This window comes from Mesoplodon densirostris, chromosome X (assembly GCF_025265405.1).
Source record: "Mesoplodon densirostris isolate mMesDen1 chromosome X, mMesDen1 primary haplotype, whole genome shotgun sequence".
Classification (NCBI taxonomy): Eukaryota; Metazoa; Chordata; class Mammalia; order Artiodactyla; family Ziphiidae; genus Mesoplodon; species Mesoplodon densirostris.
In genome coordinates this window covers 71,263,641-71,283,451 of record NC_082681.1, presented here as the reverse complement: position 1 = coordinate 71,283,451, position 19,811 = coordinate 71,263,641, and positions in this window count along the sequence as shown.

Genomic DNA, 19,811 nt, shown 5'->3' with positions numbered 1-19,811 from the left:
TGATTTCCTATTTGATTTCTTCAGTGATGTCTTGGTAAGTTTGTAGCATATTATTTAGCCTCCATGTGTTTTTATTGTTTACAGTTTTTTTTTCTGTAATTGATATCTAGTCTCATAGCGTTTTGGTCAAAAAAGATACTTGATACGATTTCAATTTTCTTAAATTTACTGAGGCTTTATTTGTGACCCAATATATGATCTATTCTGGAGATGTTCCATGTGCACTTGATAAGAATGTATTCTATTGTTTTTGGATGGAATGTCCATTATATATCAATTAAGTCCATCTGGTCTAATGTGTCTTTTTTTTTTTTTTTTTTTTTTTTTTACTTTTTTTTTGCGGTATGCGGGCCTCTCACTGCTGTGGCCTCTCCCGCTGCGGAGCACAGGCTCCGGACGCGCAGGCCCAGCGGCCATGGCTCATGGGCCCAGCCGCTCCGCGGCATATGGGATCCTCCCAGATCGGGGCACGAACCCGTATCCCCTGCATCGGCAGGCGGACTCTCAACCACTGCGCCACCAGGGAGGCCCTAATGTGTCTTTTAAAGCTTGTGTTTCCTTATTAATTTTCTGTCAGGCTGATCTGTCCGTTGGTGTGATTGGGGTGTTAAATCCCCTACTATTTTTGTGTTACTGTCAATTTACCCTTTTGTCGCTCTTAGAATTTGCCTTATGTATTGAGGTGCTCCTGTGTTAAGTGCATAAATGTTTACAATTGTTATATCTTCCTCTTGGATTGATCCCTTGATTATTATGTAGTGTCCTTCTTTGTCTGTTGTAAGAGTCTTTATTCTATAGTCTATTTTGTCTGATATGAGGATTGCTACTCCAGCTTTCTTTGGATTTCCTTTTGCATGGAATACCTTTTTCCATCCCCTCACTTTCAGTCTGTATGTGTCCCTTGGTCTGCAATGGGTCTCTTGTAGACCGCATGTATACAGGTCTTTTTTTTTTTTGTATCCATTCAGCCAGTCTGTGTCTTTTGGTTGGAGTGTTTAATCCATTTACATTTACAGTAATTATTGATATGTATATTCTATTCCCATTTTCTTAATTGCTTTGGGTTTGTTTTTGTAAGTCCTTTCCTTCTCTTGTGTTTCCTGCCTAGAGTAGTTCCTTTAGCATTTGTTGTAATTCTGGTCCTGTGGTGCTGAATTCTCTTAACTTTTGTGTGTCTATAAGGTTTTAATTTCTCCATTGAATCTGAATGAGATCCTTGCTAGGTAGAGTAATATTGCTTGTAGGTTCACCCCTTTCATCACTCTAAATATGCCCTGCCATTCCCTTCTGACTTTCAGAGTTTCTGCTGAAAGATCAGCTGTTAACCTTATGGGGATTCCCTTGTATATTATTTGTTGTTTTTCCCTTGCTGCTTTCAAATTTTTTCTTTGTATTTAACTTTTGTTTGTTTAATTAATATATGTCTTGGCATGTTTCTCCTAGGATTTATCCTGTATGGGACTCTGCACTTCCTGGACTTTACTTACAATTTCCTTTCCCATGTTAGGGATGTTTTTGACTACAATCTCTGCAAATATTTTCTCAGATCCTTTCTTTTCCTCTTCTTCTGAGACCCATATAATTCGAATGTTTGTCCATTTAATACTGTCACAGAAGTCTCTGAGACTCTCTTAATTTCTTTTTATTCTTTTATCTTTATTCTTCTCAGCAGCAGTTATTTCCACTATTCTACCTTGCAGGTCACCTCTCCATTATTTTGCCTCACTTATTCTGCTATTGATTCCTTCTAGAATATTTTAAATTTCATTTATTTTGTTGTTCATCATTGTCTGTTTGCTCTTTAGTTCTTCTAGGTCCTTCTTAAGCATTTCCTATATTTTCACTGTTGTATTTCCAAGATTTTGGATCATCTTTCTATCATTACTCTGAATTCTTTTTCAGGTAGACTGCCTATTTCCTCTTCATCTGTTTGGTCTGGTGGTGTTTACCTTGCTCCTTCGTCTGCTCCATATTTCTCTGTCTTCCCATTTTGTTTAACTTTCTGTGTTTTGGGGTCTCCCTTTCACAGGCTGCTGGTCTGTAGTTCCTGGGTTTTTTGGTGTTTGCCCCCAGTGGGTGAGGTTTGTTTGTTGGCTTGTGTAGGCTTCCTGGGGTGGGGGGGTTAACTGGTGCCTGTGTTCTGATGGGTGGGACTGGATCTTGGCCTTCTGGTGGGCAAGGCTGCGTCTGCTGGTGTGTTTTGAAGTGTCTGTGAACTTAGTATGAATTTAGGCAACCTGTCTGCTAAGGAGTGGGTTTATATTCCTGTCTTGCTAGTTGTTTGGCATTGGGCGTCCAGCACTGGAACTTCCTGGCCATTGGGTGGAACTGGGTCTTAGTGTTGAGATGGCAATCTGTGGGAGATGTCTCTCTGATTATTATTACTTGGGGCTGGGAGGTTTCTGGTGGTCCAAAGACCTGGACTCAGCTCTCCCACCTCAGAGACTCAGGTCAGACACCTGGCTGGAGCATCAAGACCCAGCCAGCTGCACAGAATGGAAGAAAAGCAAAACGAACAGACAGAACCCCAAAACAAATGGTAAAAGTAAACAGACAAAATCACACAAAGAAACATACACACACACACACTCACAGAAAGGAAAAACAAACAAACAAACAAAAAATGAACAGACAGAACCCCAAGACAAATGGTAAAAGCAAAACTGAACAGACAAAATCACACATAGAAACATACACACACACACTCATAGGAAGAGAACAACCAAATCAATAAACAAACCCACAAATGAAAACAAACACTAAAAACTAAAATAAGATAAACATAAAACCAAAACCAAATCAAACGCAGAAAGCAACCCCAAAGGTCACAGTTGCCCCCAAAGTCCACTGCCACCATTTTGAGAACATTTTTGTTTATTCAGGTATTCCCCAGATGCTAGGTTTACCAAGCCAATTGCGGGGATTTAATCCACTGCTCCTGAGGCTGCGCAGAGAGATTTCTCTTTCTCTTCTTTGTTCACAGAACCCCTGGGATTCAGCTTTGGTTTTGGCCCTGCCTCTGCATGTAGGTCACCCTCAGGCTTCTGTTTCCTGCCCAGACAGGAGGGGGTTAAAGCAGCTGCCAATTAAGACTCTCTTGCTGACTCATGCTGTGGAGAGGGAGGAGACTGGTAGTTGTAATTCGGATGTGGGGAGTGTCTGCAGAGGCAGAGGCTGGCATGAAGTTGCAGCAGCCTGAGACACTCCCGGGGAAGTTGGCCCTGGATCACAGAACCCTGGCAGTGGCGTGCTGCACAGGTTCCTGGGAGGACGTGGGTAGTGAGTTGCACTTGTACATAGGACCCTTGGTAGCACCAGTGGCAGTGGTAGTGGTATGTGCCTGCCTCTGTGATCCGAGATGATAGCTGTGGCTCACGCCCATCTCTGGAGCTTGCTTAGGTGGTGCTCTGCCATCTGTGGGCACACGGAGCAGGAAGACCCTCTTCTTGTCCACCCCAAAACAATGGTCTCTTGCCTCCCTGGCAGGTCCAGACGTTTTCCCAGACTCTCTCTCAGTTAGCTGTGCCACACTATCCCCCTTCAGTCTTTCTTCACGCAGCCGACCCCAGTCCTCTCCCTAGAGTCTGAGCTCTGAAGCTGAAGCCTCAGCTCCCAGCCCCCACCCACTGCGGTGGGTGAACAGACAAGAGTCTCAGGCTGGTGAGTGCTCGTTGGCACCAATCATCTCTGCAGGAATCTCTCTGCTTTGCCCTCTGCACCCCTGTTGCTTCAGTCTCCTCCATGGCTCCAAAGCTTTCCCCCCACCCATGAAGGGGCTTCCTAGTGTGTGGAAACTTTTCTTCCTTCATAGCTCCCTCCCCGAGGTGCAGGTCCCATCCCTATTATTTTGCCTCTGTTTATTCTTTTGCACTACCCAGATACATGGGGGAGTTTCTTGCCTTTTGGGAAGTCTGAGGTCTTCTGCCAGCATTCAGTAGGTGTTCTGTAGGAGTCCTTCCACATGTAGATGTATTTTTGATGTATTTGTGGGGAGGAAGGTGATCTCCACATTTTACTCCCCTGCCAACTTGAAGGTCTAGAGTCATTCACATTTCACCTTCATGACTGTTGTTATATGTGTGTACCACCTGTACTAAAATTACTTAAACCTTTTCCTTTAAGTCAACTTATTTTTAAACTTTTAATCACTGTTCAACAACTATATTGATGAGTATAAATCTGTAGAGTACAAGTAGAACCAACTGTATTATTTTTAAACTCCCATTGTTGCTTTAATCTGTTCCATGGGTTATATCTTAACTTGCCCTTGGATGAAATTTTAGGCAACTGTTTTTTCTGTCAGTCTTGAATAATAATAAAAAAAACTATCTGGTCACTTTTAATCACAAATCAGACTCACCAACAATCTTATCAGTTATTTTAGTCATTTAAATATCCCAGAATTTGCAATAATCCAAACTATAACATTTCCATAAAGTTAAAATCCCCCCACCCCCGAACCAGCTCTAACTTGCATTAGGTTTGAAGCTTGTGGTACCATTCTGATCTGATGTTGGCTTCCTCTGAGCTTGTTGGGTGTTTAAAACTGATTCACATTTTGGTGGATTGTTTCCATGGGTTCTTGGGCAATATCCCTCATAGTGCTACAACTTTGGAATGGGTCTCATAAAATGATTCAGGTCACTTTTCATCTGTGGAGTTCACATCTGTCCCAAAGTAATTGAAACTCATACCTTTGTCCCATCATATGTGACAAGATATTTGGCTGCCAGTGCAGCCCTCACCTCCCCATCACTACACTTCTTCTTTTCTAGCTTTTAGACTATATATTTTTTAAGCTATTAATCAGAACATAGTTTTATAATCACCAAACTTTAGGGGACACATAAAATTCTCTGAATGATGTTCCTGAAGCACTTTTCACAAGGCCTGATGAGATGAAGGGAAAAATTCCCATAGTACTTCAACAACTTTCTCCAAAGAAATTCCTTCACCAGCTCTCTTCCTATTCAACTATTTTATGTGCTGGAGGTGGCGTGTAGAAATAAAGGTTATAAAACTGATTTCCAGTCACGTCCACTGTAAGCCACATATGCTTGCTTTAGAATCCACTAGGTGCATATTGATACTTATCATTTACTTCTCAAGTTTTGAGGCTTCAGCAAAAGGTGGAACATAGAGAGCTTTGTTTTAACATCTTGCTACAAATACGTTTAGAAACAAATGTTATATCACGACCACAAATGTATAATAAAACCAGAATCACTTACTATAAAGGGAAATAAATTATAAAAATAAAGGGAAGAATAAGAAAGCAGTTACTATATTTTTTTAAAAATAAAAGTTAAACAAGAAATATACATAAAAATAAGTACTTAATTTACAAAAATTCAGAGTAAAGTTAATTCCTTGAAGAAAAGAATGGAGCTATTTGTGATACATTGGTAACAAAGCAATATTTGTTTAGATGTTGTTTAACTTGAGATGAAGGGGAATCTCTATATTGATTAGATGACTTTTTTTTTTCATTTTGATGATATCAAAAACAAACACCCAACCCACATATCAGAAAGGGCAATATAATAGAGGCCTCAAGGGAAGGAAAACTAACAAATCTTAGCATTTCAAATGACATTTTTTCTCCCTCCTAAGTACTAGAGTTTTCCACTAAGGCCTGACCAAGCTTTCACTAGGGCAAATGATCAAGGCTGAGGTGAGGATCCTGTGGCTTAACCATTTAGTTTTTGTTTACTTGATTCCTTGCCCTAATCCTAGTTGTAGAAGAACATGATGCCCTGTGTGGTCAAAGTGCTGTTAACAGAACATAGGCATTCACCTCTACTGGGCTAAATCCTCAGTGATGCCCCCAGAAAGGAGACCACTGACCAAGACTCAGGGAAGAAGCATCTAGAGCCTCTTCAGTGTATTCAGCAGGAAGTCCAAATGTTCATTTGTATATCGTGCAAAATCATCTCATATACCACCAGTAGTACATGTACTACATCATAGGAAATTTTTTTTGGCCTTTATCTTTTATTTTATTTTAATTTATTTTATTAGTTTCTGCTTTATAACAAAGTGAATCAGTCATACATATACATCTGTTCCCACATCCCTTCCCTCATGCAACTCCCTCCCTCCCACCCTCCCCATCCCACCCCTCCAGGTGGTCACAAAGCACCAAGCTGATCTCACTGTGCTCTGCAGCTGCTTCCCACTATCTATCTACCTTACGTTTGGTAGTGTATATATGTCCATGCCTCTCTTTCGCTTTGTCACAGTTTACCCTTCCCCCTCCCCATATCCTCAGGTCCATTCTCAAGTAGGTCTGTGTCTTTATTCCCGTTTTACCCCTAGGTTCTTCATGACATTTTTTTTAAAATTCCATATATATGCGTTAGCATACGGTATTTGTCTTTCTCTTTCTGAGTTACTTCACTCTGTATGACAGACACTAGGTCTATCCACCTCATTACAAATAGCTCAGTTTCGTTTCTTTTTATGGCTGAGTAATATTCCATTGTATATATGTGCCACATCTTCTTTATCCATTTATCCGATGATGGACACTTAGGTTGTTTCCAGCTCCGGGCTATTGGGAATAGAGCTGCAATGAACATGTCTCTTTTTGAATTATGGTTTTCTCAGGGTATATGTCTAGTAGTGGGACTGCTGGGTCATATGGTAGTTCTATTTTTAGTTTTTTAAGGAACCTCCATACTGTTCTCCATAGTGGCTGTACCAATTCACATTCCCACCAGCAGTGCAAGAGTGTTCCCTTTTCTCCACACCCTCTCCAGCATTTATTGTTTCTAGATTTTTTGATGATGGCCATTCTGACTGGTGTGAGATGATATCTCATTGTAGATTTGACTTGCATTTCTCTAATGAGTAAAGATGTTGAGCATCCTTTCATGTGTTTGTTGGCAGTCTGTATATCTTCTGTGGAGAAATGTCTATTTAGGTCTTCTGCCCATTTTTGGATTGGGTTGTTTGGTTTTTTGCTATTGAGCTGCATGAGCTGTTTATAAATTTTGGAGATTAATCCTTTTTCAGTTGCTTCATTTGGAAATATATTTTCCCATTCTGAGGGTTGTCTTTTGGTCTTCTTTATGGTTTCCTTTACTGTGCAAAAGCTTTGAAGTTTCATTAGGTCCCATGTGTTTATCTTTGTTTTTATTTCCATTTCTCTAGGAGGTGGGCCCAAAAGGATCTTGCTGTGATTTATGTCATAGAGTGTTCTGCCTATGTTTTCCTTTAAGAGTTTGATAGTGTCTGGCCTTACATTTAGGTCTTTAATCCATGTTGAGCTTATTTTTGTGTATGGTGTTAGGGAATGATCTAATCTCATACTTTTACATGTCCCTGTCCAGTTTTCCCAGCACCACTTATTGAAGAGGCTGTCCTTTCTCCACTGTACATTCCTGCCTCCTTTATCAAAGATAAGTTGACCATATGTGCGTGGGTTTATCTCTGGGCTTTCTATCCTGTTCCATTGATCTATCTTTCTGTTTTTGTGCCAATACCACACTGTCATGATTACTGTAGCATTGTAGTATAGTCTGAAGACAGGGAGCCTGATTCCTCCAGCTCCGTTTTTCGTTATCAAGATTGCTTTGGCTATTCGGGGTCTTTTGTTTCTCCAAACAAATTTTGAAATTTTTTGTTCAAGTTCTATGAAAAATGCCAGTGGTAATTTGATAGGGATTGCATTGAATCTGTAGATTGCTTTGGGTAGTAGATTCATTTTCACAATATTGATTCTTCCAATCCAGGAACATGATATATCTCTCCATCTATTTGTATCATCTTTAATTTTTTCATCAGTGTCTTATAATTTTCTGCATACAGGTCTTTTGTCTCCTTAGGTAGGTTTATTCCTAGATATTTTATTCTTTTTGTTGCAATGGTAAATGGGAGTGTTTTCTTCATTTCATTTTCAGATTTTTCATCATTAGTGTACAGGAATGTCAGAGATTTCTGTGCATTAATTTTGTATCCTGCTCTTTACCAAATTCATTGATTAGCTCTAGTACTTTTCTGGTAGCATCTTTAGGATTCTCTATGTATAGTATCATGTCATCTGCAAACAGTGACAGCTTTACTTCTTCTTTTCCAATTTGGATTCCTTTTATTTTCTTTTCTTCTCTGATTGCTGTGGCTAAAACTTCCAAAACTAAGTTGAATAAGAGAGGTGAGAGTGGGCAGCCTTGTCTTGTTCCTGATCTTAATGGAAATGGTTTCAGTTTTTCACCATTGAGGACAATGTTGGCTGTGGTTTTGTCATATATGGCCTTTATTATGTTGAGGAAAGTTCCCTCTATGCCTACATTCTTCAGGGTTTTTATCATAAATGGGTGTTGAATTTTGTCAAAAGCTTTCTCTGCATCTATTGAGATGATCATATGGTTTTTCTCCTTCAACTTGTTATATGGTGTATCACATTGATTGATTTGCGTATATTGAAGGATCCTTGCATTCCTGGAATAAACCCCACTTGGTCATGGTGTATGATCCTTTTAATGTGCTGTTGGATTCTGTTTGCTAGTATTTTGTTGAGGATTTTTGCATCTATGTTCATCAGTGATATTGGCCTGTAGTTTTCTTTCTTTGTGACATCCTTGCCTGGTTTTGGTATCAAGGTGATGGTGGCCTCATAGAATGAGTTTGGGAGTGTTCCTTCCTCTGAAATTGTTTGGAAGACTTTGAGAAGGATGGGTGTTAGCTCTTCTCTAAATGTTTGATAGAATTCGCCTGTGAAGCCCTCTGGTCCTGGGCTTTTGTTTGTTGGAAGATTTTTAATCACAGTTTCAATTTCAGTGCTTGTGATTGGTCTATTCATATTTTCTATTTCTTCCTGATTCAGTCTTGGCAGGTTGTGCATTTCTAAGAATTTGTCCATTTCTTCCAGGTTGTCCATTTTATTGGCATAGAGTTGCTTATAGTAATCTCTCATGATCTTTTGTATTTCTGCAGTGTCAGTTGTTACTTCTCCTTTTTCATTTCTAATTCTATTGATTTGAGTCTTCTCCCTTTTTTTCTTGATGAGTCTGGCTAATGGTTTGTCTATTTTGTTCATATTCTCAAAGAACCAGCTTTTAGTTTTATTGATCTTTGCTATCGTTTCCTTCATTTCTGTTTCATGTATTTCTGATCTGGTCTTTATGATTTCTTTCCTTCTGCTAGCTTTAGGGGGTTTTTGTTCCTCTTTCTCTAATTGCTTTAGGTGCAGGGCCAGGTTCTGTGCTCGAGATGTTTCCTGTATCTTAAGGTAGGATTGTATTGTTATAAACTTCCCCCTTAGAACTGCTTTTGGTGCGTCCCATAGGTTTTGGATCATCGTGTCTCCATTGTCATTTGTTTCTAGGTATTTTTTTTATTTCCTCTTTGATTTCTTCAGTGATCACTTCGTTATTGAGTAGTGTATGGTTTAGCCTCCATGTGTTTGTATTTTTTACAGATCTTTTCCTGTAATTGATGTCTAGTCTCATAGCATTGTGGTCGGAAAAGATACTTGATACAATTTCAATTTTCTTAAATTTACCAAGGCTTGATTTGTGACCGAAGATATGATCTATCCTGGAGAATGTTCCATGAGCACTTGAGAAAAATGTGTATTCTGTTGTTTTGGGATGGCATGTCCTATAAATATCAACTAAGTTCATCTTGTTTAATGTATCATTTAAAGCTTGTGTTTCCTTATTTATTTTCATTTTGGATGATCTGTCCATTGGTGAAAGTGGGGTGTTGAAGTCCCCTACTATGAGTGTGTTATTGTCGATTTCCCCTTTTATTGCTGTTAGTATTTGCCTTATGTATTGAGGTGCTCCTATGTTGGGTGCATAAATATTTACAATTGTTATATCTTCTTCTTGGATCAATTCCTTTATCATTATGTAGTGTCCTTCTTTGTGTCTTCTAATAGACTTTATTTTAAAGTCTATTTTGTCTGATATAAGAATTGCTACTCCAGGGCCTCCCTGGTGGCGCAAGTGGTTGAGAGTCCGCCTGCCGATGCAGGGGATACGGGTTCGTGCCCCGGTCTGGGAGGATCGCATATGCCGCAGAGCGGCTGGGCCCGTGAGCCATGGCCGCTGAGCCTGTGCGTCCGGAGCCTGCGCGTCCGGAGCCTGTGCTCCACAACGGGGGAGGCCACAACAGTGAGAGGCCCGCATACCACAAAAAAAAAAAAAAAAAAGAATTGCTACTCCAGCTTTCTTTTGATTTCCATTTGCATGGAATATCTTTTTCCATCCCCTTACTTTCAATCTTTATGTGTCTCTAGGTCTGAAGTGGGTCTCTTGTAGACAGCATATATATGGGTCTTATTTTTGTATCCATTCAGCCAACCTGTGTCTTTTGGTGGGAGCATTTAGTCCATTTACATTTAAGGTAATTATCGATTTGTATGTTCCTATTCCCATTTCCTTAATTGCTTTGTGTTCGTTATTGTAGGTATATTCCTTCTGTTGTGTTTCTTGCCTAGAGAAGTTCCTTTAGCATTTGTTGTAAAGCTGGTTTGGTGGTGCTGAACTCTCTCAGCTTTTGCTTGTCTGTAAACGTTTTAATTTCTCCATGAAATCTGCATGAGATCTTTGCTGGGTAGAGTAATCTTGGTTGCAGGTATTTCTCCTTCATCACTTTAATTATGTCCTGCCACTCCCTTCTGGCTTGTAGAGTTTCTGCTGAGAGATCAGCTGTTATCCTGATGGGGATTCCCTTGTGTGTTATTTGTTGTTTTTGCCTTGCTGCTTTTAATAGGATTTCTTTGTTTAATTTTTGACAGTTTGATTAATATGTGTCTTGGCATATTTCTCCTTGGATTTATTCTGTATGGGACACTCTGTGCCTCCTGGACTTGATTAACCATTTCCTTTCCCATATTAGGGAAGTTTTCAACTATAATCTCTTCAAATATTTTCTCAGTCCCTTTCTTTTTCTCTTCTTCTTCTGGAACCCCTATAATTCGAATGTTGGTGTGTTTAATGTTGTCCCATAGGTCTCTGAGACTGTCCTCTGTTCTTTTCATTCTTTTTTCTTTATTTTGCTCTGCAGCAGTTATTTCCACTGTTTTATCTTCCACCTCACTTATCCGTTCTTCTGCCTCAGTTATTCTGCTATTGATCCCATCTAGAGTATTTTTTATTTCATTTATTGTGTTTTTAATCGATGCTTGATTCATCTTTAGTTCTTCTAGGTCCTTGTTAACTGTTTCTTGCATTTTGTCTATTCTATTTCCAAGATTTTGGATCATCTTTACCATCATTATTCTGAATTCTTTTTCAGGTAGACTGCCTATTACCTCTTCATTTGTTAGGTCTGATAGGTTTTTATCTTGCACCTTCACCTGCTGTGTGTTTTTCTGTCTTCTCATTTTGCTTGTTACTGTGTTTGGGGTCTCCTTTTTGCAGGCTGCAGATTCGTAGTTCCTTTTGTTTTTGATGTCTGTCTCCAGTGGCCAAGGTTGTTTCAGTAGGTTGTGTAGGCTTCTTGGTGGGGGGGACTAGAGCCTGTGTTCTGGTGGATGAGTCTCGATCTTGTCTTTCTGGTGGACAGGTCCACGTCTGGTGGTGTGTTTTGTGGTGCCTGTGGCCTTATTATGTTTTTAGGCAGCCTCTCTGTTAATGGGTGGAGTTGTGTTCCTGCCTTGCTAGTTGCTTGGCATAGGGTGACCCACACTGTAGTTTGCTGGTCGTTGACTGAAGCTGGGTGCTGGTGTTGAGATGGAGATCTCTGGGAGATTTTCGCTGCTTGATATTATGTGGAGCTGGGATGTCTCTTGTGGTCCTGTGTCCTGAAGTTGGCTCTCCCACTTCAGAGGCACAGCACTGACTCCTGGCTGCAGTACCAAGAGCCTTTCATCTACCTGGTTCAGAATAAAAGGGAGAAAAAGTAGAAAGAAAGAATTAGTAGAAGAAAGAAAGAGAGAGAGAAAGAAAGGAAGAAAGATAGAAAGGAAGGAAGAAAGGAGGGAGGGAGGGAGGAAGGATCGAAAGAAAGAAAGAAAGAAAGGAGGGAGAGAGAAAGAGTGAAAGGAAGCAGGGAGGGAGGGAGGGAGGAAGGAAAGAAAAAGAGAGTGAAAGGAAGAGGGGTGGGAGGGAGGGAAGAAGGAAAGAAAGACAGGAGGGAGGGAGGGAGGGAGGAAGGAAAGAAAGAGAGAAAGAAGGAAAGGAGGGGCAGAGGGAGGGAGGAAGGCAAGGTAGGAAAAAAAGAAAGCAGGTAAAGTAAAATAGAATAAAGTATGAAATATAGTAGCATTATTAAAATTTAAAAGTAATTATTGAAAAAAAACGGACCGATAGAACCCTGGGACATATGGTGGAAGCAAAGCTATACAGAGAGAATCTTACACAGAAGAATACACATACACATTCACAAAAAGAGAGCAGGGGGAAAAATCAAAAATCTTGCTCTCCAAGTCCACCTCCTCAATTTGGGTTACTTCGTTGTAAAAAGAGGAAAAGGGCGAGAAGTCTGAAATCTTGCTCTCTAAGTCCACCTCCTTAATTTGGGATAATTCGTTGTAAAAAGAGGAAAAGGGGGGAAAGTCTTAAATCTTGTCCTCAAAGTCCACTTCCTCAATTTGGGATGATTCGCTGTCTATTCATGCACTCCACAGACGCAGGGCACACCAAGTGGACTGTGGAGCTTTAATCCGCTGCCTCCGAGGCTGCACAGAGAGATTTCCCTGTCTCTTCTCTGCTCTCACAGCTCCCGGGTCTCAGCCTTGGACCTGGCCCCGCCTCTGCGTGTAGGTCGCCGGAGGGCGTCCGTTCTTCACTCAGACAGGACAGGTTTAAAGGAGCCGCTGATGTGGGGGCTCTGGCTCACTCAGGCAGAGGGGAGGGAGGGGCGCGCAGAGTGGGGCAGGCCTGCGGCGGCAGAGGACGGCGTGATGTTGCACCAGACCGAGGCGCTCCGCGCGCTTTCCCGGGAAAGCCGTCCCCGGTTTCCGGGACCCCGGCAGTGGCGGGGTGCACAGGCCCCCCGGAAGGCGGGGCAGACAGTGACCCATGCTCGCACACAGGCCCCGCGGCGGGGGCAGCAGCAGCAGCCCCAGCGTCCCACGCCCTTCTCCAGGGTCCGCGCCTTTAGCCGCGGCTCGCGCCCGTCTCTGGCGCTTACCAAAGCAGCCCTCTTAATGCCCTCTCGTCGCGCACCAGGAAACAAAAGGGAAGAAAAAGCCTCTTGCCTCTTCGGCAGCTCCAGACCCTTTCCCCGGACTCCCTCCGGGCTAACCGTGGTGCACTAACCCCTTCAGGCTCTCTTCCTGCCGCCAGCCCCAGTCCTCTCCCTGCGCTCCGACTGAAAGCTGATACCCGAGCCTCAGCTCCCAGCCCCGCCCACCCCGGCGGCCGAGCAGATAAGCCTCTCGGGCTGGTGTGTGCCTGAGGGCACCGATCCTCTGTGCCAGAATCTCTCCGCTTTGCCCTCCACACCCCTGTTGCTGTGCTCTCCTCTGCTACTCCGAAGCTTTCCCCCTCCGCCACCTGCAGTCTCCACCCGCGAAGGGGCTTGTAGTGTGTGGAAACCTTTCCTCCTTCACGGCTCCCTCCCACTGGTGCAGGTCCCGACCCTATCCTTTTGTCTCTGTTTATTCTTTTTTCTTTTGCCCTATCCAGGTATGTGGGGAGTTTCTTGCCTTTTGGGGGGTCTGAGGTCTTCTGTCAGCATTCAGTAGGTGTTCTGTAGGAGTTGTTCCACGTGTAGATGAATTTCTGATGTATCTGTGGGGAGGAAGGTGATCTCCGCGTCTTACTCTTCCGCCATCCTCCCGGGGTCTCGAGGAAATATTTTCTAATATCATTCTGTTTTATCCATGAACACTTCATTGTTTTTCCCAGGAAGTTAAATTTGTTACTTTCTAATGTCTCATAACACCTTTTTCAAACTTCATTGGATCACTTATCACATTACTGTAATTATTTTTTATGTGTCTGTTTCCTCCACCAGCTTGTAAATATTTTGAGAGCAGGACACTATGTTCTACTCATCTATGTATTCCTAGTATCTAACACAATGCCTGGTCTTTTAACTGTTTATTGAACAAGTTACATGAGCAGTATTGCATGTTATAGAGGTGGTGGTGGATGTAATCAACAGAGTTCATTAAATTAGTGTTTAAGCCAGGCTCTAGGCTAGATAGTGGTGATAAACTGGTGAAAATCAAGACATGGATGTCTGTCTGTATGGGGATCACAATCTAGTGGGAGAGGAAAGACAAGAAATTAGTAAGCAAGTGAAAGTATACATAATTGTAAATTGTAATAATTTGTTGGTAATAACTGAAGTGGAGGGGGAGTGAATCACAAAATCATAGCTACTCTATATAAGACCGTCAGGAAAGGCCACTTTGAGGATGAGACCTAAGGTGTCACTCTGGACTAAGTGATTTGAAAGATTTCTCAGTACTGGGTATATTTCCAATGGTAGATTGAAGAGAGTAGCCAATGGGAAGCCACTGAAATTTATTGAGCAATGCTTTGCAAGATTAACCATGCAAAATAAAATTCCAAGTATTGAGACTAGAATTAAGAACAGAAGCATTAATGCATTAGTTTAGGAATGATAATAAGGAGGTAAAGTAGAATAGTGGTAATGGAAATGGAGAGGAGTAGATGGATATGAGAGACACTAAACTCAGCAAAAGTGGAACCACATAGAGGAAAGAGCACAGACATGGATGTTAAGAACCTGGGTTCTAGTCCTGGAAATACTGTGCAACTGTGGGCAAGGCACATCTTAGTTTCCCAATCTATAAAAATAAAAGGTTTAAATTCTGTAGCTAATACTGCTAGGTGATCCCCAAACACATTTGCTTTACATTCTACACATACCAATAGACTAATTTCCATCTTATCTTGCAGTTAGGTATAGCCAGCTAACCTAGTTCTAGCTAATGAAATATGGATAGAAGTGATATTTGAAATTATTCTTTTAGTCCTGGGTCATTAAATCTCCCTAGTCATAATTTTTCGTGCTTTTTTCCTTTTCTCTACCAGGTTACTGTGGGGTTTTTGCATAAAAAAACACCCCAAAACTTAATGGCTTATAACAACGAGTTATTTAGCTCACTACTCTTTGGGTCCACAATTAGGGCTGGGTTAAGCTGGGTAATCCTTCAGGTCTTGACTAGACACACTCATACATCTGTGTTCTGCTGCCAGGTTGAATGAGGGTTACCTGAGCTAGTATGATCTTGGTTCAGTCATCTTGACATTATTCCATGTGATCTTTCATCCTCCGTCACACTAGTCCAAGCTTATTCACAAGGTGGATAGGAAAGATTCCAATATAACCAATGGAAATGCACAGTGCCTTTTGAGGCCTCCATGTGGAATAGGCATACCATTATTTCTTCTGCATTCTATTAGCCAAAACAAGCCATAGGATCACATCAGTATTATCAAAATCTATGCCTCTTGTGCATCCCATCTCCCACGGTGACCAGTCTGCAACCTTGACAGGGGTCTACACCTCTACACCATATTTCAGCTTTAAAAGCCTTTGGTATGCCATTTGTGATCATTTCCATGCATGTGCAGCCCAGAAGTGAGCCTTGGATTTCACAGGCAGCTTTAAGGGATCCCTTGATTGAGCCCCCTCTTTTGTTTAATTTCCCCCACACGCTGTAGCTCCCAGGGATCCCCTTTTCTTTTCTTTTTTTTTTTTTTTTTTTTTTGCGGTACGCGGGCCTCTCACTGTTGTGGCCTCTCACTTTGCAGAGCACAGGCTCCAGATGCGCAGGTTTAGCAGCCATGGCTCACGGGCCTAGCCGCTCTGCGGCATGTGGGATCTTCCCGGACCGGGGCATGAACCCGTGTCCCCTGCATCGGCAGGCGGACTCTCAACTACTGCACCACCAGGGAAGCCCGGGATCCCCTTTTCTATACTCTGGCTCAAAAGCTATAATTTTAGCCTCCTCATGCTGCCATGCATTTCCACAACTGATTTCATCTCCAAGGAAAAAGTTGCAAGAAGAAAGAGAGAAAATAAAATGGGTACTTCCACCTACACTCTTCAAACTACAGGTACATTTTTTTCCCAATTCTTCTGGTCAGGGAGAAGGATATTTTTCTTTTTCTCAGAGCTTTTGGTGCCTATGAGGCCACTGCTGCCTTACCTATACTGTCACAGGAGTGCAGCTTGAAGTCTGGGACTTTCCAGTAAACAAACACACAAATAAAAACCTAAAAGGAACATTTCCCCACTCTCTCAATCCCACAGCTGAGTCACCCCTATCTCCGGCCCATCTCATAGACATCTGACCATAAAAAGAAGGCTTCTTTGGAGATTTTTATATTCCTGGAAGCTGTACAGTCTCAGCATTCAAGCCAAGTTTAATTAAGATTGAGAGATATGGGAGGAAAAAGAAAGAAAAATCACCATTGTATCTATCCTTCTGCAAGTTTTGATTTCTCTCCCAATCTTCCTGTTGTACTTACTTTACAAAGTCATAAGAGACTTGCCTTATGTATTATGTCCAGAGATTTTACATGTAATTCGTGGGGGATATAGTGTGAAAAGTACTCACACCATCTTAATTGTAAACATATGATTACTTTTGAGAAGTCTTCTGTTAATATACTTAGTGTTTCTTTATAGGTAATGTGTCTTTCTCCCTGGTTTTTTATAAGATCCTTTTGACTTTGAGTTCTGTGACTTCACTAATATGAGTCTAGATTTGAATTTTATTTCATTTATCACTCTCAGAACTCGTACTTCTGGAATGTGAGGATCCATAGAGTTTTTCAACAATGAAAATTCTTAGCCATTACCACTTTGAATATTGTCTCTCAGGCATTCACTCTATTATTTTCCTCCTGGAACATTAGTCTTATGAAAGACCTTCTCATTCTATTTTTCATGTCTCTTAACTTCCTGTTCAGATGTTTCATCTCTGTATCTTACCTTGCCACATTCTGGGTATCTTATATGCCAGAAATTAAGATAGGCAATTAATATACATTATTTCATTTAATTGCTATAACAACCTTAAATGTAGTTATTCTCTTTCTTTTCTTTCATAGGAGCATAATTGATTGAAAATGTGTCAGTTTCAGGTGTATAGCAAATTGATTCAGTTATACATATACATGTATCTATTATTTTTCAAGTTATTTTCCCATTTATGTTATTAGAGAATATAGATCAGACTTCCCTGTACTATACAATAGGTCCTTGTTGGTTATCTATTTTAAATACAGCAGTGTGTAATGTCAATCCCAAACTCCCAATCTATCCTCCCCCCTCCCCCTTCCCCCTGGTAACCATAAGCTCGTTCTCTAAGACTGTGAGTCTGTTTCTGCTTTGTAAATAAGTTCATTTGTATCATTTTTTTAGATTTCGCATATTAGTGATATCATATTATATTTGTCTTTCTCTGTCTGCTTACTTCACTTAGTATGATAATCTCCAGGTCCATCTATGTGGCTGCAGATAGCATTATTTCATTATTTTTAATGGCTGAATAATATTCCATTGTATATATGTAGCATATTTTATTTTCTTTTTTTTTCATGGTTCAAAAGAATTATTAACTTTTTAATTAAGGTAAAATCAACATACAATATTATATTAGTTTCAGGTGTGCAATCTAATGATTCAATAAGTGTATACATTGTGAAATTATCACCACAATAAGTCTAGTTAACATCCATCATCATATGTAGTTACAAATTTTTTTCTTGTGATGAGAACTTTTAAGATTTACTCTCTTAGCAACTTTCAACTATGCAGTACAGTATTATTTTTAAATTAATTTTTATTGGAGTATAGTTGCTTTAAATGTTGTGTTTGTTTCTACTGTACAACAAAGTGCATCAGCTCTATGTATACATACATCCCCTCTTTTTTGGATTTCCTCCCTATTTAGGTAACCACAGAGCGTTGAGTAGAGCTCCCTGTGCTATACAGAAGGTTCTCATTAGTTATCTGTTTTATACATAGTATCAATATTGTATATGTCAATCCCAATCTCCCAATTCTTCCTACCACCACCCCCTTTCCCCCTTGGTATCCATATATTTATTCTCTACGTCTGTGTCTGTATTTCTGCTTTGCAACTAAGATCACCTATACCATTTTTCTAGATTGCCCATGTATGTGTTAATGTACAATATTTGTCTTTCTCTTTCTGACTTACTTCACTCTGTATGACACTCTCTAAGTCCATTCATATCTCTAAAAATGATGCAATTTCATTCCTTTTGTGGCTGAGTAATATTTCACTGACAATACAGTATTATTAACTGTAGTTGTCATGCTGTATGTTACATTCCCATGACTTATTTATTTTATAACTGGAAGTTTGTACCTTTTGACTACCTTCACCCATTTCAGCCACCCCCCACCTTGCTTCTGGAAACCACCTATCTGTGTTCTGTATATATGAGCTTAGTTTTCTTTTTGTTTCTTTGGTTTTCTGTTTTTGTTTTTAATTCAACATATAAGTGAGATCATGTAGTATTTGTCTGTCTGATATATTTCACTTAGATAATGTCCTCAAGTTCCATGCATTTTGTCACAAATGATAATATTTAGTTCTTTCCTATGGCCAAATAATGTTCCATTGTGTATGTATGCACCACATTTTCTTTATCCATTCATCTGCCAATGGACACTTAGGTTGTTTCCATATCTTGGCTATTGTAAACAATGCTGCAATGAACATGGGGGGTGCATAATAATTTTATCCTTTTATCTGTCAAAGGACATTTAAGTTGTTTCCATGTCTTGGCTATTCTAAACAGTGCTACAATGAACATTGGGATACATGTAGCCTTTTGAACCATGTTTTCCGTATATATGTCCAGGAGTGGGATTGCTGGACCATATGGTAGCTCTATTTTTAGTTTCTTAAGGAACCGACATATTTTCCCCATAGTGGCTGTACCAATTTACATTCCCACCAACAGTGTAAGAGGGTTCCCTTTTCTCCACACCCTGTCCAGCATTTATTATTTGTAGACTTTTTGATGATGGCCATTCTGACTGGTGTGAGGTGATACCTCATTGAAGATCTCATTTGCATTTCTATAATAATTAGTGATGTACAGCATCTTTTCATGTGCTCTTTGGTCATCTGTATGTCTTCTTTGGAGAAATGTCTATTCAGATCTGCCCATTTTTTGACTGAGTTGTTTGTTTGTTTGATATTGAGCTGACTGTACTGTTTATAAATTCTGGAGACTAATCCCTTGTCAGTCATGTAATTTGCAAATATTTTCTCCCATTCTGAGAGTTGTCTTTTCATTTTGTTTATGCTTGCCTTTGCTGTGCAATGCTATCGAGTTTAATTAGATCCCATTTATTTTTATTTTCCATTACTCTAGGAGATGGATCAAAAAATCTTGCTGTGATTTATGTCAAAGACTGTTCTGCCTATGTTTTCCTCCAAGAGTTTTATAGTATTCAGTCTTACATTTAGGTCTTTAATTCACTTAGAATTTATTTTTGTGTATGGTGTTAAAGAATGTTCTCATTTCATTTTTTAAAGTAGCTGTCCAGTTTTCCCAGCACCACTTATTGAAAGGCCTGTATTTCCTCCACTGTATAGTTTTGCCACCTCTGTCATACATTAATTGACTTTAGGTGAATGGGTTTATTTCTGGGCTGTCTATCCTCTGCCATTCATCGGTATTTCTGTTTATGTGCAAGTACCATACTGTGCTGATTACTGTAGCTTTGTAGTATAGTCTGAAGTCAGGAAGCCTGATTCCTCCAGCTCCATTTTTCTTTCTCAAGTTTGTTTTGGCTATTCGGGGTCTTTTTTGTCTCCATACAAATTTTAACATTTTTTGTCCTAGTTCTGTGAAAAATGCCTTTAGTAATTTGATAAAGATTGCATG